Raw genomic sequence first — 22,494 nt, 5'->3', positions numbered from 1 at the left:
ATGATTTGACTACATAAAGGAAGTTAAACCTGCTAATTAGAGATTTGGGTGTGATTTCTTGGAAGTTGGGCCCTGTCCTGCAGCTGGAACACTTTTGTTACAGATCAATTCTATTGAGCAATGTGCTCAAACAGAACACCTTTCCACAAACACTAAGGGCCTCATGCAGAGAGCAGCGCTATTTGCAATCTCGCCATTTTCCGGCGAAAATCGCGCTAAAAACAGCTGAAAATGGCGAGTTAGGAAAAAAGCACCATTTTTTTTTTCTATTTCAAAATCTCGCCGCGCGGCTGGCGAGAAACTACATCTCGCCAGTTTTAAAAATATCCTAATTCAGAGAGGCGCGAACGGCATCTAGCGGCTGTTTTTGGCGCGATTTTCGTCAATTTTCTCCGCCAACTAAAGTTGGCAAGAAGCAGGAGGTCGCCGGCTATAGGGAGAAAAAAAAATGCGCGATTTTTTTTTTTCCCCCTTTCAGCTGCGCGAATCTCCTCTTTTACAATTCTCCACATGCAGTAATGCTAAAAATAGCGGATTTCGCCCATTTCTGCATATGGAGAATAAAACTCTCCATTAAACCTACTTTTTCTTAAACTCTCCAATTTATTCTAACGCTGCTCTCTGCATAGGGCCCTAAGGGGCTTTGTACTCAGATCATATTTGCTAAGGGAACAAACAAGACAGGGGGGAAATAGTACAGTGAAATAACAGGACAAACTAAAGTTAGCTGCAAACATTGCAGTGCTACATGCAAAGAGCAATAGTAACAGGACCGTTATGTAGGTTAAAGTTGGTGCACTTGTAGAAATACCTGCCAGGGGCTCCTGCACCCGGGTACAGCAACAACAGGAAACGACCCGTCTGCGTCCAACGCTGAATCACATAAGAGTAAGTTACATAGTAGTTGAGGTTGTAAAAAGACACATGTCCATCAAGTTCAACCTACAGTATGTTAAATTTAGACGACAGATACTCATCCTATATCCGTACTTATATTATATTGATCCAGAAGAAGGTAAACAAAAATCCCCAGCGAAACATCATCCAATGCTGTCTCATAAGGAGAAATATACATTCCTTCTTTACTACAAATACTGGCAATCAGATTACTCCCTGGATCAACATTCTTCCCATGTTTACTTATTTGGTATATCCCTGTATGTATCCCTTTCCTTTCTAAAAAGATGTCCAACTTTTTTTAAAGATATCTATTGTATCTGCCATCACAGTCTCCATGGGTAATGAATTCCATATTCTTCTCTTTTAATTCTTCCCACTCTCTCTCTCATTCGCCCACTCTCATTCTCCTTCCTCTCTCATTCTCCTTTCTCTCTCATTCTCCTTCCCGTCTCACTTGCCATCTTCTCTCACTCGCGCTCACTGTCCATCTCTCTTCTCTCTCTCATTTCTCTCCCCTTCTCCCTGACTCCCCTTCTCCCTCTCCCCCAGTCCATACCTGTGATGCAGGCAGTGTCAGAGGCAGCAACAGTGCGGCAGAAGAGATAGCAGCTCAGTGGTGTAGGAGGCAGCGAAGTGGCTGGAGCCCATCCTGGTGGTGATTACGGAAGTTGGGCCCAACTACTGTTCGTGCCTAACTTCCGTGTAGGGACCTTCTGGGTGTGCTCCACCCACGCTGCTGTCTCCTCCACTGGCGAGTTTTTGTCTCCTCTGCTGCTGCCTCAGACATTGCGTCCATTGTCTGCACCACAGGAAGGAACCAGGGAGTGGGTCCATACCTGGGCGGGCTGCAGGCAACCACCCAACGGGGCTGCACTTTCCCCACCCCTGATCTAGATGGAATAAAGGGCAATGTTGAAACAAAAGGCTGCTCATTGTAGGGTATGCCTCAGGTTGAGGTATGGTCCTGCCTCACAGATAGTCTCATTGAGGTGGATTTTAGGGGAATGCCAGATAGGCTTCCTTAAAGAGTTGGGGGGCATTTAGGGATACATTTGGGGATGAGGGCTGAGATGTAAGAGATAGGGCAGAATCGTTGATAGTTTTGTAAGTCAGAGCTAGGTTTTTAATTGTAATTCTAGAGGATATAGAAGGCTATACTTTGCATAGTGGCGCAGAAGAAGTGGAGTGGTGAGTGAGGTAGATGAGTCTGGCAGCAGAATTTTGAAGTTGGATAGGCGAACAATGGGAATGCTAACTAGGAGAAGGTTGCAATAGTCAAGATGGGATAGAGTAAGTGAGTCAATTAGGATTTTATAGCGTAAAGTGGGTGAGAAAAGGTCATATCCTAGCAGGACCACCAAGAGAAATCGTGGAGCCCTGGACCAACATTTTAAGCAGGCCTCCTCCCCATGTCGGCGGTATTGCGAGCCGCCCCCCCATTTCACACTTCACAAGCCCCCTCTTTTCCTCCCCCCTTTTCCTATGTATTTCTCTCCCTTCCATCTCACCCCCTCTCACTCTCACGCCTCGCATGTATTTCTCTCCCCTGCATCTCACTCTTACTCCCTCTTTTCCTCACTTACCCCTCTCTCCTCTCACTCCGTCATTTACCCCACGCTCACTCATTCCCTCCCCCCTCACACAATCCCCCCCGTATGATATATACCAAAAAACTTCCCACCCCCAAATACATACAAAAAAAATCCCCACCCCCCAAATATATATAATCCCCCCCAAATGCATACAAAAAACCCACCTATCCAATACATATAAAAAATCTATACATATAACCCTCCATACATATATATACTAGCTGAGAGACCCGGCGTTGCCTGTGAGTTAAATTTGCCGCTAGGAGGGGGGGGGGCAGTGGACAGGAGGAGACGGACAGTGGACAGGAGGGGGGGACGGACAGTGGACAGGATGGGGGGGGACAGTGGACAGGAGGGTGGGGGCGGACAGTGGACAGGAGGGTGGGGGGGGGCAGTGGACAGGAGGGGAGGGCAGTGGACAGGAGGGGGATGACAACAGTGGACAGGAGGGGGGGACAGTGGACAGGAGGGGGGGCAGTGGACAGGAGGGGGGTGCAGTGGACAGGAGGGGGGACACTGGACAGGAGATGGGGGGGACACAGTGGACAGGAGGGGGGGACACAGACAGTGGACAGGAGGGGGACGGACAGTGACAGGAGGGGGGGGGGACAGTGGACAGGAGGGGGGGGACAGTGACAGGAGGGGGGGGGACAGTGGACAGGAGGGGGGGGGACAGTGGACAGGAGGGGGGGGACAGTGGACAGGAGGGGGGGGACAGTGGACAGGAGGGGGGGACAGTGGACAGGAGGGGACGACGACAGTGGACAGGAGGGGGACGACAGTGGACAGGAGGGGGGGACACAGACAGTGGACAGGAGGGGGATGGACAGTAGACAGGAGGGGGGGACGGACAGTGGACAGGAGGGTGGGGGGGACAGTGGACAGGAGGGTGGGGGGGACAGTGGACAGGAGGGGGGGACAGTGGACAGGAGGGGGGATGACAGTGGACAGGAGGGGGACGACAGTGGACAGGAGGGCGACGACAGTGGACAGGATGGGGACGACAGTGGACAGGATGGGACGACAGTGGACAGGAGGGGGGGGGCAGTGGACAGGAGGGGGAAGGGGGGCAGTGGACAAGAGGGGGGGGCAGTGGACAAAACAGGCAACCGGCATTGGCCGGGCTTAAAATTTCCGGCTCCCTCCTCTCCACTCACCCTGTCTGTTTCTCTGCTCCCCCCTCTCTCTCCGCTCCTCCCCCCCCCCCCATGCGCAGCTCCGGTCCCCACCCTACAGTGTCCCCCCCCACACACACAGTGACACACGCACACACACACGGTGTCACACACACACACACAGTGTCACACACACACACACACAGTAACACACACACACACACAGTGAGACACACACACACTCACACTCCCATACACACACACACACACACACACACACACACACACACACACACACACACACACACACACACACACACACAGTGGACAGGAGGGGGGGGGTAAGGAGAGTGGAACGTCCGGCGATCCGAACAGGCGGCTTCCCACCTCCCGCCAGCCGTGACTGCGCACCACCACCGCACCCCCCCGCGCCCATCTCCCTCCCCACGCGGGCAAGCAAGGGAGCGCCGTGGGGAAGGGAACCAGAGGGAAGGGCATGTCCCGCGTGGCCGCCACTGCCCTGTTCCCCCCCCCCTGGGCATGTCCCGCAGCGTGCGGCGGCTCACTGCAGGTGGGGGGGGTTGTTGTCGTGCTCACCTCGGTTGGGAGCGAGGGCGGAGGAGCCTGAGGTTGGCGACTGGGGCAGGAGGGCCGCGCCGCGCTTCCCCTCCGTCCGGGAGCCGGTTGGGAGCGAGGGGGGAGGAGCCTGAAGTTGGCGGCTGAGGCAGGAGGGCCGCGGTGTGTGTGTGTGTTGAGGCCAGGCCGAGGGGTAGAGAGTGGCAGTTGGGTGACGTCATAGAGCCACCAATCTGATTGGACAGAGGCTGAGGACCAGATTCACTGCATCTAGTACCAGACTCCCAACATTCACTTTTATTATATATAGATATATATATATATACACACATACATACATACTTCCGTAAGGAAGAGAGCGCTGACGTCAGAGCGCTTGTGACGCGCTGACGTCAGAGAGGCCCGTCGGCGTGGGACAGAGGGATAGAGTCATGCAGGCTGCTGCTGAGGTACAGCCGGGGCCCGGCCGCGAGTGGACCGGCAGACGGGCCTGGCCTGAGGTCGGGCCCAACTTGCAGTGCCGGCCGAACCGACTCCCCCCCCCCCCTGACTCAGCGGGCCCAGGACTGCAACCCCGGCAGATCCACCCTGTTGGCGGCACTGTATCCTAGCAATACATCAGAGGAGAAGATGGCAGGACTTGGTGAGGGCTTGAATGTGAGGAATGAATTAGAGGGCAAAGTCAAAGATGACCCCTACGCTGCAGGTTTGGTGTGTTGATAAGATTGTGGTATTATTGGCAGTGAGGGAGAGCTTAGGTGTAGGGGTGACAGTGGAAGGGGGAAGGCATCTATTGGATAGGATTCCCATGTTTGCTTCAATTTAATATTTTATTATCTATGATATCCAGAAAAATGCATGTTGCATGCCTGCATTTATAGCAACCCTGTAGTTTCTGGAGAAGCCATGTTTTACTATTTACTGTTGGACAATTCCTTTTTAAAATTAATCGAAGTATTGTGAACGATTGCATGTAACGGATCCTATACCTATAACAATCAGTGTATGCGGAGCAGATTCGTTTGGATATTGGGCAGATGATTAAAAAGGGATACAATTGGTTCCTCTATAAATAAAAAAAAACAATCTTCTAGTTTAGCAATAGTGGTACGAAACCAATCTTCTTTGTGTCAGAGCTCAAGCTCCATATATACCATAAGATGATAAGTCACTTGTATTGAAAGAAGGACCATATAAGACAGAGTGTACTGTATACCAATGTGTTGGTGCATATGGCTAAGCTCATAGATGAGGAGTATATGTATATGGATATCCATGGGTATGGGCAAAAGAGTCTTTTCTACTAGCAAATCTTCTAGTTTAGTTAAAATCCCATCTTGCAGATTGTATAATTCTTCGAGACACCTCTTTGTAGGATTTGTCTTTAAGAGTTCATACGTGTTAGTGCAATTCTCGCAGGAATTATATATACCTTTAGCTATGTTAATATATGTATATATATGTTAATAATACTCGCAGATTATTTCTCAAAAACACCAAGGCCCCCGGGATCGCCTCATTAGATGCGAGATTGCATGGATTACAAAGCACACAGGCTGATTAAATCACGTCATGTACTCCTTTATTCTCTATGTTTAATGATCTATTGTCCTCTAATTTCTGCCCTTCTCCTGCACTGTCTACCTCATTACATAGACAAATATATTGTTTCAAAAATAACAAAAAAATATTCACCAATAAAGATACACATGCATACAAAACAACTTTGCATAATTAGATACCTGGTTGTCTCGTTAAAAGACAGGCTGATTAAAAAGCACATTGCCTTTTGTCAGCAAACAAGTTAATATAGATGCATAATTAAGTAATAATCCCAGAAGAAGAACAGGGCATTACTGGCCAATCCTTGGGGCTAATACCCCCTTCACCCACCCCTGCTACCCACAATAAAAACAATACACACAACAGCCTCACTACTAACCTCCTAGGTCCCACAATAAACATTACAATATTTAATAAATGCCAATACACCAACCCCCCTGTGCCCCACCATACTGTAAAACCATGATTTATTATTTTACACACAGGATTAACACAACGGGCCAGCGGGGGTCCCCGGTGGTCCTGAAGGGTGTCCGCAGGCCCCACAGTGCACCCCAGGAGGTACCCACCGGTGTTTGGGGGCCTCTGCCTTGTCCCCGCTCGGCTCCGTGTGCCCCAATGGGGTCTGCAGGTGGTTCCTGTGGGTGTCTGGGGGTCCCCAGGTCATGCCCACAGGTGTCTGGTGGCCCTTGGGTGGTTCCCACAGTGGTCTTGGGCTCTCGGGTGGTCCCTGTGGGTCTGCGGGGCCCCCGGTTCTTCCTCGCTGGTGTCCCCCGTGGGTCCTCAGGTGGTACCCGTGGGAATCCAGGGGTCCTCGGGTGGTAGCTGTGGGTGTCCATATCTGGATAATAGTTATTTTGCCCATTACTGTCCTGTATGTGTTTGGTGGTGGTGGTGGGGTGGGGGGGGGGGGGTTAGGAAGGGTATTGATTTAAATGTAGGCCATGTTTTATTTTTTTACATACAGGATTGGTACCGCAGGGCAGCAGGTACCCATGGAGACCACCTGAGGACCCCCGGATGCCACGGGTACCACCCGAGGACTCCCGGACGCCCATGGGTACCACCTGATGACCCATGGGGACACCTGCGGGGAAGAACCGTGGGCCCCACAGCTATGGGGGCCCCGTGGACCCACAGGGACCACCCGAGGGCCCTCTGTCCCCCGTGGGAACCACCCGAGGGCCCCCAGACACCTGTGGGAATGACCTGGGAACCCACGGACCCCATTGGGGCACCAAAACACCACCTGGAAGCCCACAGAGCCTAGCAGGGACCACCTGGAGGCCCCCAGACACCTGTGGGCATACCTTGGGGTGCACTGTGGGGCCTGCAGACACCCGTCGGGACCACTAGGGGTATTCATCCTATGTGTAAAATAATAAATCATGGTTTTATGGGGGGCATGGGGGGTGGGTGCTGTATTGATGCTTACTAAATATTTTTACATTTAAATGTTATTCCTAGTGTAGATTGGCAGGGGGTCTCCGGAGCTGAACCGCGTTGGTTTGAGGATCGGGGACCCCTTGCTTCCTGAGATACAGGCCCCGTTATGGGAGACCCCCTGCACACCTACACTAGGAATAAAATTTGAATGTAAAAATATTTATTTCCGGCGAGATCTGCGCAGAGAGAGACGGATCTCTCTCTGCAGCAGATACAAGTCGCCGGGGGAGCCCTTCTCGGAGGGCAGGTCATCTTGGCGCCGACAACTCGCTATGTTTGCTTTGTTGCTCTCACTGATATTCAGGCCTTTCTGCATACCGTGAGAGCAACTCGGCAAAAACATGGCGAGTTCAAAACTCTGCCGGATATGTCTAGCGAACTTTACTGCATAGGCCCTGTCACGGTAGCTTATGACAAGATATAATGAACACCAAATATCTGGGTTGAACTGAACGAGGCTTGGATATAATAAAATATAATTTATTCCTTAAATAAGGTGAACACAGCAATATAGTACAATTAACAGGCAAGAAGGTAACACTTACTTAGGGTTGGGGGATGGAGAAGTATTGAATTGAATAATTTGGATCAGACCAAAAACGTCTTCAGAGTATCTGTCCTCGTCCAGATTATTTTCCCTATATATATATATAGTGCATGCACTGAGAAAAAAATCACGCTGACACCACGTTCAGTATGATAATGTCTGACTTTATTCCTACAGAGCCTGCGTTCATATACAGGGGCTGTAGGGGAGGGGGTTTGTATGCAAAAGAGCTAGACAGCTCAATGATTCTTTGTTAGGTCTCGTCCTTATATGGTCTTGTTGTTATGATTTATGGTCTTGTTATTGTAGGTTTTCTTGGACACATCAGCATTTGAGGGGAATTCCTCGGTGCCATCTTCCTTACTTGAAGGGAGGGGTAGCTGTGGTAGCCATTTTGAGTAAGGAATCATAGCAAAGTATTACAGATGAAGAAATAGGCATTTTATCCAATCCATCACAGTCCCCCCTAGAAATGTCTATTTCTGAGTCTGTCCCTAGATGTATACTAACTCATCTGTCCAGATGTGCCTGGGAACTCTTTTGTGCTGTACGTTAGACGAGTCATGGCTTGTCAATGACCCCCCTTGCCACAGACTTTGCACATAAGGAAGTCAGATGCTGTCCCTATGGATTTATACTATTGTACTTAACTGGGAGGGACTGTAACGGAGTAAATGGACCATCTTCCAAGAGTGGAGTATCATTATCTGACTGCAGAAAAAGGGTAGGAGTGCTATTGTCAACAGCTTTGGTCATGAATTTTTTAAAACATGGGAGAACACAGCAGACAATAATCACAAACAAAACAAAAATAATAACTATTGCGATGCCTATTTGGGCAAGAATCTTTTGCCATCCCGTCTTTCCTTGCTAGACCATTTTGTGGTCGGTATCCCCAATCTGTTCCTGTGTTCCATCCTACTGCTCCCCAGTAATCACATTCCTTTCCCCAGTAGGAATCCGTTACGCATATATAAGTAGACCTGAAACCGACATTGCTGTATCGATTACATTGCCAACGTGTTGAGGGGCAGCGGACTATATTACAATAATCAAAGGAGAAGGTAGCTACATGAGTATTGGAGGAATTATACCAAAACGTGACTACCCCTTCATGTTGGGTGATATCAATCTCTTGTGCCCCCCCTAGACCCAACAAGCAAAGGATATATAGCATCATTTTCCTTCTGAGGTGTCCTCGTTGGGAGCTGGAACCTTCTTGCAATGAGAGGCGTGTATCCAGGTGTTCTTGCCAGCTAGCTTGACTGATGTCGCTGTGGTCAACAGAACTTGGAAAGGACCATCATATCTGGGCTCTAGGGAGTGTTTCCTTACAAATTTCTTCACGAGCACCCAGTCTCCGGGCACGAGTTTATGAGTCCCGGTATCTAGATCTGGATCTGGAATAGAAGAAAACACTCGACCATGCATATTGGTTAGTCCTTGCGCTAGGGCAGTTACATATTTCGTCAAAACATCAGACTGCATCTGTAACTGCTGTGGGTAGTAACAACCAAGTTTGGGGGCAGTACCAAACAGTATCTCAAATGGGGATAGAGCATATTCCCCTCGTGGGGTATATCGAATACTGAACAAAGCAATGGGTAGACTATCTGGCCAGGGCATATTTGTTTCCTGGGCCATTTTCAACATTCTAGTTTTCAGTGTGCCATTCATTCTTTCTACCTTTCCGCTACTCTGTGGATAGTATGGGGTGTGGAAAGCAAGGGTGGTCCCTAGCGCGGACCAAATTTCTTTAGCTAACGTAGCAGTGAAAGCGGGGCCTTGCAAGGTGTTTCTGCGGTGGTTTTTCCACACATCCTGGGTTACACTTTGCACAAATTGTACATAATTTGCAGAAATTACTAGTCATTGGGGTAATTCCAGGCGCCACATAGTATTTGTCGATCAGTGCATTCATAAGAGTCTTCGAGAGATGTGCTGCTCCATGTGCCCATTGTACCACAGCAGGATACAGTGCCCGTGGCAGACAGAGTTTCTTTTTGTACTCATAAATTCCTTCTTGGGGTGATGCACCTCTTTTCTTCCAGCTTTCCTTTTCTTCCTTTGTTGCAGATTCTTGCAACTTCTTCAGATATTCTCGATTCACTGGGAGGTTCTGCATTAACGGAACCATCCTTGTCGTGTCCACTTGATCTTCCACTTCTCGTATCCCGCTGGCAGCTTGTTTTGCCGCAGCATCCGCCAGATGGTTTCCTCTGGCTTCTTCTGTGTTCAGTTTCCCATGGGCTTTTACCTTTAGGATGGCCACATGGCTTGGAAAGTGTAGGGCGTCCATCAGAGCTTGTATGGCTGAGCTGTGTTTCACTGGTGTTCCTGCTGCTGTCAGAAATCTCCTGGTTTGCCAAATGATGCCAAAATCATGTGCTACTCCAAAGGCACATCTAGAGTCAGTGTAGATATTCGCCGTTTGTCCTTCTGCCAGTTTACACGCTGCAGTGAGGGCTTGTAGTTCGGCTTCTTGTGCAGATGCTGTTGACGGTAGTGTGCTTGCCAGTAGGACCACAGAGTCTGTGGTGACAGCATAACCCGTATGGTAGGTGCCTTGTTGATCAGCATATCGAGAACCATCCACAAACAGGATTAGATCTGGGTTCTGTATCGGCTTTTCACTCACCGTGGGCAGATGAGCTGTTTCTAGCTTCATGAGTTCGAAGCAATCATGGGATAGGTCGACTCCAGCTGTGCTTTATTCTTGTTCGTGTCCCTGCACATCTCCCCCCTCGGGAAGTGGAAGAAGAGTGGAGGGGTTAAGCACTTGGCACCGGAGAAGGGTGACATTGTCTGGAATGAGAAGCGAGCATTGCAACCTGAGGTGTCTGGCAGCGAACAGATGTTTTGGCTGTGTCTGATTGAGAATAGCAGCAATGTCATGTGGTGCCAGGAGAATGAGGTCATGCCCTAGAACGATATCCGAAGTTTTATCCAGCAGTGCTTGAGCAGCAAAGACAGCACGAAGACAGGTTCCACGAGGTTCAGACCACGAGCCACAGCATCGAGACGGCTGGAGTAATAACCAATAGGTCGACATCGGCCAGCGTGTGGCTGTGTTAACACTCCAGTTGCGTGTCCATTTCGTTCTGATACGAAAAGTTTAAAGGGTAAATCATAGTCTGGGAGGCCCAAGGCAGGGGCAGAGGATATTACCTGTTTGAGAACAGTGAAATTCTTGGAAGCCTCTGGGGTCATCTGGAAAAGATTTGTTGTTAAAACATCGTACAATGGTTGTACTGTATCATTTACTGCTTGAGGATCTTGAACCATTCTATACTTATCAGGTTTACCCTTCGCGGGGCGTTTCTTTACAGGGAAAAGAGGGGTATTGCAGTTTACGGGGAAGTGGGCCCCTTGTTTGAGCTGTACAACAATGGGTGGTACCCTTAGGTGCCCGATATCCTCAGGGCCTGTGGACCATAATTTGGACGGGATCCTATCCATGACAGCGGGCGGTATACTGGCGGCTGAGGGTTTTGTCCGCTAATGCCAAAAGTATTGGAAGGGAACAAAGGCAGAGACATCTGACTCCCAGAGCGGGGAGGTTACATCAATGGTGCCGTCCTCGGAGAATATTATGGAGGCCTGTAACCTGGATAAAACATCAGCGCCAAGCAGATTAAGCGGGCAAGTGGAGGAAACTACAAATCGTGCAAATAGTTCAGGGTAGGGACCTATCTGCAGGGGTCGTGTTAATGGGCTAGAGCACGGTGTGCCATCTACCCCCACACATGAAACATCAATATCAGACAAATAGGAACGGTCAGGTATGTCTGCAGCTCTAATTACGCTCCTGGCTGTACCTGTGTCTACCAGGAAGGGGGTGAGGTGACATACATTATTGGGGCGCCTTCTACCTGCTTGGGCGTCTGCCCATATAACCTTGGGCAGCGGTCGGGTACTGGGGGGTGTCTGGGGTTAGTATTCCAGGTCATGTTTGCCTCCTGTGCAACGGCCTGTGACTCACTATCTGAGTCAAAACTACCAGGCGTACTATAGTGGACACTGCTGCTGGGTCTGTGTGCTATTGTTGTGTCAGGGTAGACTTGAATCCCTACCGCTGGGGCAGTGATTGTTTGGGGTGAAAGGACTGGCATCAGGGGCATTAGGGGCACAGTCGGGTGTAATAGGAACCGTCTGCCTGCATCACAGGATATAGTTGTGCTACATAAACAGTCAAAATTGGTTTGTCATCTGTGGGCGGGGTAGTGGGTTGTATAGGTGGGGGTGCTGCTGGAGCTGGGAGCGAAGGTAACAAAGGAGTGAGTATAGATAAATCAGTCACACCACAATTAAAACAATCTTCCCTCCCTTTTCTATCTCCTGCTCGGTCCATTTTTCTCTGGACAGCCTTGGTAACATTAAACCAGGCTTCTGATATCTTCAGCAGGTTGTTATCATTCAAAATTCCTCTCTTTTCTTTCAATATCTTTCGACACATTTCTGGTTGTAACCTGCCTTCTGCTGCAGTAATACTACATACTTTAAACAGCCTACTTGCTTTCTTTTTTACTTGTTATTATATTAACTTCTGTCCTGGCAATGATAAAATAAATGCAGCAGGGACTCTTCTGTCCCTCAACAGAATTATTTTGACTCATACTAACGTAAGGTATGTTTCCCTGTGGGATTCAAAAACACACAAGACGGTGCTCACTGAGCTTCTCACTCCCACAGAAAAAGACCCCTCTTTCTAGTTGCTATTAGAACAGAAGGAAAAAGAATATTTTCTGGTTTTAAAAGACCCATTCGTGTGGCCAGTACGAACAAACCCTCTAAAAATAAATCTTTACCAGTTACCGGGAAAGCTGCTCCCATTCCTCTTCGTTCTGTTCTCTCTCTTTCCGCCACTAGGTGGCAGGCTAAGACTCTTTTCCCTGTCTTACTTGCCTGTGCTCAAATGTTAAAACTGCACCTTTTTTTTTTTTTTTCTCTATACTGCAATTACTAGCAAAAATGCCCTGCTTTTTTTTTTTTTTTTTTTTTTCCTCTTTTTCTTCTTTCCCTTCACTTATAACACTTTATTTCCCTTCCAAATAATATACACAGTATCTAATTGTATCCCAATTCCTGCATATAAACCTTTCATAAAAATAACCCTCAATACTTACTTTCACAACACAATCATATGCCTTGATTATCTATCAGCAAATTCACTTGCCTATTTCTTTCCTATTCACTTTCTTTCTTACTGCAAAGCGTACGTTAACGCGGAAAAAACAGGAGTTCGGGCAGTTTAACGTCTAGGGGTTATCGCCCAAGCACCTATGGGCTATCTCTTCTACTCTCAACAATCCCCACCCGTCCTCATGAATTCTCAACACTAATACACAAACACATTTTGGACATAACATACAGCTTGATTACGAGAGAGGGAAAGGTTGTTCAGGGATTAATCGGCAGGATTCCGCGCAGTTACCAACCGTAACGCGCCTTTAACACCCCTCCCTCTGCAACGCGCCAACCACGCAGTCACTCCAGGGATCATGTGTTCCTCTCTGAACCGACTATACCTTACTCCCCCTTTACCCCTCCTTCCACCAAGTTTACAACGTACATTGACAAGACTCCTAGTCAGCCAGCAAAAATCCCACTCCACTCCGGGCTCCCACTTGCGGCACTGACTAACACATATAACATGTAAACATATACCAAGTGACAGATAGTCTAGGTAACAGGTTTGAGTTTAAAACGGGCTCTGGGCAAGATATCTACCTGTCTTTAGGTGACCTTCGGAGAGCCGTATGAGACACAGAAATAGACCAACAGCGGAGACAGTGCGTATCGGTAGATAATAAATGTTATCTTACCGTACTCCAGAGGTGATCAGTCTCCTGCCGCGTCCGCATTTGGTCCACCTCGGTCCCTCTGTGCACGGCTGTCTGTTGGTTCACAACCCAGGGCCCCACGTTAGAGCGCCAGCTGAATTGGATAATTTGGATCAGACCAAAAACGTCTTCAGAGTATCTGTCCTCGTCCAGATTATTTTCCCTATATATATATATATATATAGTGCATGCACTGAGAAAAAAATCACGCTGACACCACGTTCAGTATGATAATGTCTGACTTTATTCCTACAGAGCCTGCGTTCATATACAGGGGCTGTAGGGGAGGGGGTTTGTATGCAAAAGAGCTAGACAGCTCAATGATTCTTTGTTAGGTCTCGTCCTTATATGGTCTTGTTGTTATGATTTATGGTCTTGTTATTGTAGGTTTTCTTGGACACATCAGCATTTGAGGGGAATTCCTCGATGCCATCTTCCTTACTTGAAGGGAGGGGTAGCTGTGGTAGCCATTTTGAGTAAGGAATCATAGGTATTAGGTATTACAGATGAAGGTATTACAGATGAAGAAATAGGCATTTTATCCAATCCATCACAGTATCAGTTAGCAATTATACAGCAATCCGGTGTCATTCCAGGTGGAATCAGAAGCACAACTAAAAACTGTAGGGTTGACACAGTTTATATACCTGTGTAACCCTATTCTTAACATTGAATACAGACTATTGGTGAACAATTATCTGTATCCAATCCCTAATGTGGAGACACAGATTAAACCATGCCCCCCAGCTAGTAAGCCCATGTGTACTGGGACTCTATGGGTAGCCCCATAATTAAATCAGGGGCGACGACCAGTCTATCAAATGAAGTATCTGCATTGTTTGTAGGTGTAGACATAACACTTACAAACCACTCCAGTTTGATGATTCTCCACCCTCAGGTAACAATTAGAGTGGCAGAGTCTGTTTATTAGTACTTGGTCTGTTGATTAGTACTTAGTGTAAACAATCAGGGCAGTTAACTTCTGATCACAGTGCTTAGGCTCAATCAGCTGGCAGCCCTTCATGACCTATTAGCATAGCAGATGGGGTCTGCATTTTCAGAGCAGATCCAAAATACCATACATATAGACTTTAATATCTACACATATTAATAAGTTCCATTCTGGTGGGCTCAGTGGGTCGAAATTTGCCAGTTTTTAATGCCTACAGTGACTCCACATATTGGCCAAATATCAACTCTCTGCGACCTCCAGAACTGGAGATACAGAAATGCACTTTAAAACATCTTTAAAATACAGGATTATAATGAAACATGGGAACAGGGGAACATACATTTTCATGACATGACAAGGTGTAAATCACCTTCCTGGACCGCAGTCTAGTTAACCCCTTGCCTCCCTGGTGAGGTCAGGGGGTGGCCATATGGGGTGCAACCCCTTTAATACCAGGCCAACCCCCCTCTCCCTCTACAACTCCCCTTCTTAATGGGTGACTGTGGCAGGACGGCCTGTAGCCGAGGTCAGGGAACAGTCCACACGTGTAGTTTCAGGGTAAATGAAAACGTTCAGTGGCTTTATTTCTCCACAGCAACATAACATGCGGGTACACTGTCCCTTTAAACAAACAAATCCTGCTCCACACTGGGAGGACTGACTAACACAGCAGGCCTAGCTAGCAGGCTGGCTGGCTAAACCAGAACCAAACCATAAGAGTCTTTTAAGCAGTTAGAAAAACAAATGAAAAAGTCTTACTTTGGTTGCAGTAAGCAGTTTGATGTATCTGTCTGGCTAACAGCACATATCCATGCTCTGGTCTGAGAGAGCCAGCTACTGCCAGTCACAAGATCCTTTTCTACCTTCCTGGCTAACAGGTGTCAGCTTGCCTCCTGATTTCCTAACTTCCACCTGAGTTAACCCTTATGAGTGCTGGATGAAGCATATCATACAAAAGAAAAAGGACCCAGTCTTGCAGCACTCAATCATTCGGAATGTAATGTTGTAAATTTAAAATATACTTTATTAATAACCTTGAATAAAAAATAGGGTGTTAAAACGTAATTAAATGATAATTAACAGCTCGTGACTGTATCCTTGATACCCCACCTACGGTAAGGTGGGTAGGTGTAAATAGAGTCCCTAATAAATATTGGGGATCAAACGCTACGGATAGTAGCTACCTAGAAATATAGGAAAAAGGAGCCTCTGAGAGCCCACTTGAAGACACTCTCCTTGCGAGTGTATCCAGGCGTATGGTACGCACTAAATTGATACACTGAGGATAGGTACAGTATTGTAGTATGGCATAATGTGCGCTTGGTTAGACCTATGTGATGTCTGTCCCTGATATAAATATGCACTGTGTGAGCCAGGTCTATGGTAAGAACCTGTGTAGCCCCCACTGTTGATCATAGGTGCAGACTCATGGACACACTACGTAGAGAGATACAGGATAGTATGGCATTGGCTAAAGCATAAAGTAATCCTATAGACACCTAAACTGTAGGTGAGGTAGGTTGTTGAAACACCTGTTGGTAGCAGTTGATACAGTGGTGCTATGCATATGTTGTTAACCAGGGTAAACCTTAACTCGTATCAATATAGGTTGTCAATGTTATCTGCTGTTGCTGCCCAATGGATGCTGTATTAGGAGCCAGATGCAGATACTAGGTATATATATGCAAATACCCTTACGTGAGCGTGATACTGTGCTGCGCACAAAGGGTGAATAATGGCATAGAGGCAACCTCCAACGTGTCTGCAGTGGCACAGGAGGGTTAGCACTAATCAGTAAATGTGATGTTGTAGGCTGTAACCCCCTGCGGTGCTGTTCAGCAGATAATGGGTTAATGTATAGTAGGAAAGCCAAATGCTCAGCTCAAAAGAGTGGGGTGTAAGGATGGTTGAACCTGGGTTTAGTTTGTGAAACCCATATACGCACCACCCTCCCTCTCAATGATCAGCTGACCTGTATCTGTAACCAAGTGAGGAACTAACTTATAACGCACAGTCCCCTACATCAGCGCTGATCTTGGTTATATCAGCGCTGATGTGCTCGAGGACTTGCCTGTCTGAAGGTGAGTAACTCAATAGCCCCTCAGGCTGGAGGATCCCGCGATAGTGTTGTATAGCGCGATCCCATGTAACATGCACAGGCAGGGAAGCTTAGGATATATACAGACGCTGATAAATATCAGAATGCTGCTGCATTTTAAATAAATGAGCTTCCCGCGTGTGTAAGAGGTAGGTGGCCGACGCGCGCGTTTCACGTAGTGAACGCTTCTTCAGGGCACGTAGGGGGGAGGTCCCTGCGTGTGGAGGGTGGTATTTATAGTCACTGTGAAAATAACTGCTTTCACACTTAACCCTTAATTACTGTTGCTGGACTGGTGTAATATCCCACTGCTAGGAGTGCACTGATGTGGTCTGCAAACTAGTAACAGCCATGTTGCCAGATTCAAAATGCCCTTTAAACTGTTGCCAATGTGTGTAGCAAACTGCAACACTTGCAAGGGCTGAATATCTGTGGCTAAAGTGATTTTTGTCTCTGTGAAGCATTACTTAAGTTGCTGCTCACATTAGGCTAGGGGTTTAGTGTTGTGAAATTTAGTATTCATAGGTAATAGTGTTGGTTAGTCACTGTTTGTAGTCAAGGTATACATATAATCATATACCATATCAGTATCAAATACACTGTGTTCCATCAATTTGAAATAAAGTTATGAATAAAATGCACACTTAGTCCTTGTTTTATTTACTGAAAATTGATTTTGATCCTTAATTGGTTGTGATGTAATGAATGCAGCTTATTTTAGAGGCTGCTGTGTTCCTGTTTAAAACTGCAGAGATTACACAAAATACAAAATTTATAAAAATTACAAAAAATGCACAAAATACAAAAAATGCGTGGGCAAATAAATATGACCCAGGCACTGATGATAGAGGGCAAGGTTTGGTCAATATCAATAAGAGAAATAGGATTCATATGAAGGGGCTAAAGACAAATCCCTCATTGAGTCCGAAAGGACTCAATGTTCCCAATGTATAGATCCATCTTGATTCAATCTTTAGAAGTTCATTATCCCAATCCCCACGTCTAATTCCTGGAGAGAATTGGTCTATCCCCATGAAGGTGATAGCTTTTAAATCTCCTGGTTGGCACCTGTTTGCATGGTTGGCTACCGGGGTATCGAGTTTGTTTCTGATAGATCCTACATGTTCCAATATCCGTATTTTTAGTGGACGGCGTGTTTTTCCCACGTACTTTTTTCCACATTTACAAGTTCCCATGTAGATTACTCCTGATGTATTGCAGTTTATGAATTTGCGTATATGGAAATGTTTCTTGTTGTCATGGTTGCTGAATATTTTCGAGGCAGTCATGTACTGGCAAGCCTTGCATCTTTGGCAGTGGAAATTGCCATTTACACGTGGCGGTAGCCAAGTGGCCCTTGGTATTGTCACATTATGGTGGCTGTGGACCAGGTGATCTCTAAGGTTCTTGGCCCATCTGCTGACCATTGCTGGATAGGGTGGTATAGAATCACATAGATCTTCATCCGCCCTGAGTATGTGCCAGTGTCTTTGTAGGACCTCCCTTGCCACCTTCCATTGTTTGTTGAATGTACCTATGAATCTTATTGTTCTCTGCTCTGGCTGCGTTATTCTATCCATGACCAGTTCTGATCTTGCCTTATGCTTTGCCCATTTGTATGCTCTTTTTATACATTTCTGACTGTAACCCCTTGCACAGAACCTGTCCTTCATATCCCGTGCCTTTTCTTCAAAGTCTTCCTCTTTGCTGCAGTTTCTTCTTAAGCGAAGAAATTGCCCCACAGGTATTCCCTTAATAAGTGATTTGGGGTGATGGCTGCTAGCTAAGAGTATGCTGTTTGTGGCTGTCTTTTTTTGATATATTGTGGTTTCAAGATTACCATTTTCATCTTTTATGATAAGTAAATCAAGGAAACAAATTTGTCTGGGGCTATACTCAAGGGTCAAGCGAAGGTTGAGGTCATTTATGTTTAGAATTTCAATAAACTGTTTTAACATTGCCTCAGTCCCACGCCATATTATCAGCACGTCATCGATGAAACGCAGCCACAGTTCCACAAAAGTAGTCAGATATTCCAACTCCTCCGAGAAAACTACCTCTGATTCCCACCATCCCAGATACAGGTTGGCATATGTAGGGGCGCATTTCGTGCCCATGGCTGTGCCCTGTATCTGGTGATAGATGGTTTTATTGAACCAGAAATAGTTTCTCTTAAGGACAAATTGTAGTAGATCTACTGTGAAACTGTTATGTTTGTGGTGGTGTTGACTACGTGTGCTCAGGAAATGGTTGACTGCCCGTATTCCCTGGTCGTGCTTGATGCTTGAGTACAAGCCCTCCACATCTAGGGTGACCAAAATGCAATCATGAGCCACTGAAATGCCATCCAGCTTAGTGAGGACATCTTTTGTATCTTTGATAAAGGACGGCAAAGTGGTGACAAAAGGCCTCAAAATCTTATCCACATAAGCGCTTGCTTTTTCTGTAAGGTTTCCGATCCCCGAGACTATGGGTCTTCCTGGGGGTGGTTGTTTATTTTTGTGAACCTTTGGGAGACTATAAAATGTGGCGATTTTGGGGGTTCGGACCAGTATAAAATTATACTCTTTATCTGAGATGAGTTTCCACATATTGGCCAAATATCAACTCTCTGCGACCTCCAGAACTGGAGATACAGAAATGTACTTTAAAACATCTTTAAAATACAGGATTATAATGAAACATGGGAACAGGGGAACAAACATTTTCATGACATGACAAGGTGTAAATCACCTTCCTGGAGCGCAGTCCAGTTAACCCCTTGCCTCCCTGGTGAGGTCAGGGGGTGGCCATATGGGGTGCAACCCCTTTAATACCAGGCCAACCCCCCTCTCCCTCTACAACTCCCTCTACAACTCCCCTTCTTAATGGGTGACTGTGGCAGGACGGCCTGTAGCCGAGGTCAGGGAACAGTCCACACGTGTAGTTTCAGGGTAAATGAAAACGTTCAGTGGCTTTATTTCTCCACAGCAACATAACATGCGGGTACACTGTCCCTTTAAACAAACAAATCCTGCTCCACACTGGTAGGACTGACTAACACAGCAGGCCTAGCTAGCAGGCTGGCTGGCTAAACCAGAACCAAACCATAAGAGTCTTTTAAGCAGTTAGAAAAACAAATGAAAAAGTCTTACTTTGGTTGCAGTAAGCAGTTTGATGTATCTGTCTGGCTAACAGCACATAGCCATGTGCTCTGGTCTGAGAGAGCCAGCTACTGCCAGTCACAAGATCCTTTTCTACCTTCCTGGCTAACAGGTGTCAGCTTGCCTCCTGATTTCCTAACTTCCACCTGAGTTAACCCTTATGAGTGCTGGATGAAGCACTAAGACATATGTCTCCCAGGCGTAACTGATAGGAGTTGACTTCACTCTGTCACATACCTCCCCTGTTTGTGTGTGGCTAGTGTCCCACACGGCTGAAGCTCGACCCTCCACTCCTTCTCTTGACAAAAAATCAGCATTTACATGGTCCTTTCCAGGTCTATGCTGAATATCAAAAGAGAAGGGTTGGAGGGCCATATACCACCTGGTCAACCTTGGATTCGTGTCCTTCATGGTGTTTAACCACTTCAAGGGCGCATGGTCAGGGACCAGGGTGAAGTGTACTCCGGCAACATAATGTCTCAAGGCCTCAATTGCCCATTTTACAGCGAGGCACTCCTTCTCAATAATGGAATACCTCACTTCCCTTGGGAACAGGTTCCGGCTGATGAACAGTATGGGGTGTTCAACACCATCAAATTGCTGAGACAGCACTGCTCCCAGTCCTACCTCTGAGGCATCCGTCTGGATGATGAAGGGCTCTTTAAAATCTGGGCTCCGAAGAGCGGGGCCCTCTGACAGGCACTTTTTTAGCATGTCAAAGGCATCTTGGCACTCCCAAGACGATTTAACTTGGGTCGGGCACTCTTTTTTGTCAGATCTGTTAGGGGTGCAGATATTTCTGAAAAATTGGGGATAAACCGCCGGTAATACCCTGCTAACCCCAAAAGGGAGCGGACTTGTGTCTTTGTCTGTGGGGTCGGGACTTCCTTTATGGTGGCCACCTTGCTAGCTAGTGGCCTTACTATCCCTCCCCCAACGGCATAGCCCAAGTACTTTGTAGTGGATTTACCCAGGGCACATTTTTTTGGATTTGCAGTGAGCCCTGCTTCTCTTAAGGACGTTAGGACTGCCCTTAATCTTTTTATATGAGACTGCCAGTGTCTGCTATAGATGACAATGTCATCCAAGTAGGCCGCGGCATATGCCCTATGGGGTCGTAGTACCTTGTCCATTAACCTTTGGAACGTGGCTGGAGCCCCATGTAACCCAAATGGCATAGTGACGAATTGGTATAAAGCGAGAGGGGTGGCGAAGGCAGTTTTGCATTTGGATTCTTCCGCTAGCGGTATCTGCCAATATCCTTTCGTGAGATCTAGGGTGGAGATATACTCTGCTTTACCAAGCGAGTCAAGCAATTCATCCACCCTAGGCATTGGATATGCATCAAATCTGGATACAGCATTTACCTTTCGCAGATCCACGCAAAACCTCACCTTCCCATCTGGTTTAGGGACCAACACGATAGGGCTACACCATTCGCTGTGGGACTCCTCAATCACGCCCAATTCCAACATGTCTATTATCTCCCTCTCTACCAGGTCTTTTCGGCCCTCTGGCAATCTATAGGGACGGGACCGTACTTTTACGCCAGGTTCTGTCTCAATCCTATGGGACACTAAATCAGTCTGCCCTGGCAGCTCCGAAAAAATATCTGGGTACTGGTCACATAATTCTAGTAGGTCTGACCTTTGTTCCGTTGTTAACTGCCCTCCCATGGGAACCTGATGGTCATTGTACGTACTACCCTTTGGAAGCTGAGGACCCAAATCCGTCTCTTCTTCCCGAGGGTGGATGAACAGCGATCTCATAGTTTTCCAGGGTTTCAGGAGGTTCACGTGGTAGATTTGTTTACCCTTCCTGGACCCTGGTTGAGAGATCTCATAGTTCACCTCCCCGGTGCGGCGGAGAACTTGGAAAGGACCCTGCCACTTCGCAAGGAGTTTACTCTCTGATGTCGGTAGTAGTAGCATCACTTGGTCCCCACGTTGGAATACCCTCAAGCGAGCATTTTGGTTGTACTGCCTCTCTTGACGTTCTTGAGCAGATTTGAGGTTTTCCTTAGCAAACTGACCTATCATGTCTAGGCGGTTTCTAAGGTCTATGACATACTGAAGGGTATTCTTGGAGGGGGAGGGCTCCTCCTCCCAGGATTCCTTCAGTAGGTCGAGAATACCCCGAGGTTGGCGTCCATATAGGAACTCAAACGGGGAGAAGCCCGTGGATGATTGGGGAACTTCTCGTACCGCAAACAACAGGAAAGGGAGAAGTTCATCCCAAGCTCGCTTTTCAGTGTCCACAAACTTCCTAAGCATGGTTTTTAAAGTACGGTTAAACCTCTCTACCAATCCATCAGTCTGAGGATGGTAGACTGAGGTCCGGACGGATTTTACCTCCAATAACTTCAGGACATCCTGCATTAACTTTGCCATGAAATTTGTTCCCTGGTCAGTTAACATTACTTGGGGAAGTCCTACCCTAGAGAACAGTTCTAACAGCCTGTGGGCAACCTGTTTAGCAGTGGCTGATCTCAGAGGGAAGGCCTCAGGATATCTGGTGGCATAATCTACAACAACGAGTATAAATTTATGTCCCTTCGCAGAGGGTTCTAAAGGTCCGACCAGATCTACCCCAATTCTCTCGAATGGGACGGCTACCAAGGGCAGAGGGACCAAGGGAGCCAGCTTCTGTCCCTTTTGGCTAGTTAACTGGCATTCAGGACATGTCACATAGTTTCATGATGCCACCATGTATGCCTGGC

This window comes from Ascaphus truei, chromosome 1 (assembly GCF_040206685.1).
Source record: "Ascaphus truei isolate aAscTru1 chromosome 1, aAscTru1.hap1, whole genome shotgun sequence".
Lineage (NCBI taxonomy): Eukaryota > Metazoa > Chordata > Amphibia > Anura > Ascaphidae > Ascaphus > Ascaphus truei.
The sequence above is the reverse complement of the archived record's forward strand: the minus strand, read 5'-3'. Positions refer to the sequence as shown.